We start from the raw sequence: 4,081 nt of genomic DNA, 5'->3' as shown, positions 1-4,081 counted from the left end.
TCCAAATAAAAACACAATGAGACACAACCTCATGCTCACTAGGAGGACTCGAATAAAAAAGATAGGCCAGTGACAAATATTGGTGACAATTTGGAGAAATAAGAAACCTTTTGCATTGCTGGTGGAATTGTGAAATGGCACCGGCAATTAGAAAAACAGTGTGATTTCTCCAAATGTTAAATATAGAATTGCATATGATTTGGCAAATCCACTTGTAAACTACATACTAGAGAGATTGGAAAATATTTATCTGCACAAGAATTCTATAGAAGTCTTTATAGTTACACTATTCTTAAGAATAAAAAACCACTGCAAATATCTAGCCATGGATATGTTGATAAACAAATGTGAATTAACAATTTTATAACAAGGAATATTATCAAATAATAAAAAACGAATAAAGTCATGATACATGGTACACTATGAATAAACCATACAAACATTAGGCTAAGTGAACTAAGCCAATCACAAATACCACATATTGTACGGTGCTATTGATTCCAAATGTTTTGAACAGACATATCTAAATGTACAGGAAGTATATTAGTGATTGCCAGAGACTGAAGGGAGGTGGGGATAGGGAGGGACTGCCAATGTGTACAATGTTTCCTTAAGAGATAACAAAAGTTATCTAAAATTAGATCGCGGTGATGGTTGCACAACTGTATTGCATTGAATTGTACACATTAAAAGGATTAGTGTTTGGACAAGCCGCATAACCGCATGGCGGCTGGTTGTTCAGAAGTGCGGCGGCCCAGGGCTGCCCACGAAGAGCCAGTGGTGGGGCCAGCTGGCATCGTGCCTTGTCTAGAGCTGCCAGCCTCCGTTGCCGCTTGCACGCTGTCTTTCAGGCGTCCCTATTGCATGTGACAACATCAAAGTGGTGGGTGAGCTGGGAGATATTTATGATGATCAAGGACACATTCACCTTAACATTGAAGCAGATTTTGTTATTTTCTGCCCTGAACCTGGACCAAAGCTTGTGGGCACAGTTAATAAAGTGTCTTGCGGTCACATCAGCGGTTTAGTACATGGCTGTTTCAATGCCTCTATCCCTAAACCGGAGCAGATGCCACCTGAGCAGTGGCAAACCCTGGAGATTTATGTGGGAGATGAACTTGAATTTGAAGTGTTTCGCTTAGACTCTGGTGCTGCTGGAGTCTTTTGCATTCGAGGAAAACTAAACATGGTCCGCTTGCAAGCCAAGTGCACTCAGTTTCTGAAGAAGCAACAGAAACCACCACTGAAGAAACTGTTGAAAATCCTCCACAGAAAAAGGAGAAAGACCTAGAGACGTCCAGAGAGGGAGAGGGGACCACAGAGCTGGTAGCTGTCTTGGTCAAGGGAGAAACCGGGCTGCAGACGAATGGCAGTGCGGATGGCATGGGTGCGGAGGAGCCCCGGGAGAAGAAGAAGAGGAAGAGAAAGCCCCAGGAAGATCCGGATCTAGCCCCTGTTTTCCCAGGCAGTGACTCCAGCGGCTACCAAAGTGGCCGCAAAAAGAAGAAGAAATGAAAACACAACGAGGGGGCAGTGGTTCCCCCGATTTTGGAACGCTCGCCTAAAAAGAAAAGAAAAAGGTATTCTTCCTTAACTACATTTTAAGCGTGGTCCATTTTTAATTCGATTATCTCACAGTAGATGAACACATGTTTTGAATGATGTGAAATGCATATGTATTTCACATAATTTATGGAAACGTTTGATTTGGAGGTTGTGTGTGTATGTGTTAAAATTTTGAAACCCGTCTCTAAAGGCTTTTAGGGATATTAAGGTGCCAATTTATTATATAAGAATAAAAAAATGAAGCTGTTCTTAAAAAAAAAGGGATTAATTTTTTTTGTTTTCTTTTAAAAACATTTTTGTTGACATATAATTCACATGTCATACAATTGAACAGTTCAATTATATTTAAAACACTTGTACTCGTTATTATTAGCTCCTGATTTTCCCCTGACCTCTCTTGCCAAATCCCTAAGAAATTCTGAAACTGGTTGTTGTCTTTATAGATTTACCTATCCCGGATATCATATTATCATATACAGAAAAACAATGGGGGGGGTGGGGATCAACAACTAGCCACAATAATAAAGTGAACCTGAGCAAAAGCTCAAGTTTTGGCTGCTAACTGCAAGGTCAGCAGTGGGAAATCTCTAGCCACTCTTGGGGGAAAAGATGAGGCTTTATACGGGGCAGTTCTACCCTATCCTATAGGGTTGTTATGAGTCAGCATCAACTTGATGGCAGTGAGTTTGCTTTTTAGTTTGAGAATAAATATAAAATGGGTTAAAAGGAGCAACAAATGACAACATGTCAAATGTTAACCTAGGTCTAGAGTAATTCACTTCCCAGTGCACTCTGTCTCATAGCAAGACTATTCACATCCCTTGGTCAGGGGAGATTCATCTGAGGCTTAATCCACGTGGAGACCCTGCAAATGGAGTTTGGGCTTTCACTGTCTTTGATTACCTTCTGCAAACCAGATGCTCAGGATTAAAGTCTAATACCAGTTCCTCCTCTGGTCTTAGATTTTATTAGTTAGAATTCTTGAATTATACAGGCTGAAGTGCTTGTTCAGTATGGATTTAGGTGACACCTTACTTGCATTAAGAAAACCTTTTAAGGCCTTTGTCACTATTATTTCTGAGAGCTGGACACCATCTGATTGTGTCACCACCTTTGCTATGGCACTCAAATCTTCAGTAATCTCTTCATGAGAGCAAGTATTGAGTAGAACCACATCATAAGAACAAATTGTTCTTAGGTTAAGGCGGTGATTAAGTAAGAGCTCACAATATCATCATATACCTGTGGTTTATATATTTCTGGTTCACTTTAGAGAAGTCTTTATTCTTTTATTAGGGAATATTATAATTCATCCGTAGGGGGCATACAGTAACTTTATTGATGGTACCATTAATTTATCCAGTGGTGTAGAAATTAAACACTGTTGAGAAAAGTAAAGTGTCATGTGTAGGGCAGCTTTTTAGATGAAAACTTAGGGACTTTTGACTTGTACAGATTAAAAACTTAAGTGACTAGACACTAGTTACACAAGGAATGAGGTTTGGAGATAGGGCAAAACTTTCGGTAACACTCATTCACAAAGAGTGCCATGCCAGCTAGTCTAAGACATGTCATGAAAAGCAAAAGGAGCATGAAAATAGTGAATATATGGTGGTCCCAAGATGTCATTCACTGGGTGCTCTCAAAACAAGAGATCGGAACCAAAGTCCAATGACCTACAAATCCATGATCTTGGTATAATAGCTATCTGCTTCATCTCACGCTAGGGAATTTCAGCCTTAATTCTAAGGGGATATTTCAGTTCCTCAAATCTGCTGTAAGTAAGTTAGGGTAAAGTCCAATGAATTTAGTGGAGTTCCCAAATTGTATCCTTCTGGTGTGGCCTATAAAACATGCTGTGCACCTCACAAGGGCAGAGTCTAAAGTACTAGTTGTCTCTATCGCACAACCAGGGTCCCCAAGGGCTGGATAGAAACTAGATTAAACATGCCCAATTATGAATACAATACCAGGTGTGTTCTCCCATGTGGAGTGTTTTCCCAATGACAACTTGCCCCACCTAATTTACCTACCAACAGAAGTGAAATCACCTTTGCTGAGATAGACATGTTCCACACATAACCCTTGATGTGAATTTTCATTAAGGTTCACTTAGCACCCCCATAAGAGTCCCTGTTGAATTGAAGTGGCAGTACCAAAATTTGCATAGTCATGTTGCAAGATAAAATTTTGCAACAGTCACTTAAGGTTTTAATCTGTACAAGTCAAAAATCCCTAAGTTTTCATCTAAAAAGCTGCCTTACACATGACACTTTACTTTTCTCAACAGTGTTTAATTTCTACACCACTGGATAAATTAATGGTACCATCAATAAAGTTACTATATGCCCCCTACGGATGAATTATAATATTACTTAATAAAAGAATAAAGATGTCTCTAAAGTGAACCAGAAATATATAAACCACAGGTATATGATGATATTGTGAGCTCATACTTAATCACTGCCTTAACCTAGAACAATTTGTTCTTATGATGGCAATTTGGCAATTTGGA

The 4,081-nt window shown here is 39.4% G+C and overlaps 1 pseudogene; it reads left to right on the top strand.

Moving 5' to 3' along the window:
• The first annotated feature begins 723 nt into the window (after nt 1–723).
• LOC101659551 lies at nt 724–1,605 on the top strand (annotated as a pseudogene).
• Nucleotides 1,606–4,081: the final 2,476 nt, after the last annotated feature.

This window comes from Echinops telfairi, unplaced genomic scaffold (genome assembly GCF_000313985.2).
Source record: "Echinops telfairi isolate 266 unplaced genomic scaffold, ASM31398v2 ScPeMD7_7424;HRSCAF=8462, whole genome shotgun sequence".
In the NCBI taxonomy this organism is placed as follows: Eukaryota; Metazoa; Chordata; class Mammalia; order Afrosoricida; family Tenrecidae; genus Echinops; species Echinops telfairi.
Note: the sequence above shows the minus strand (reverse complement) of the source record. Positions and strands in the feature narration are given on the sequence as shown.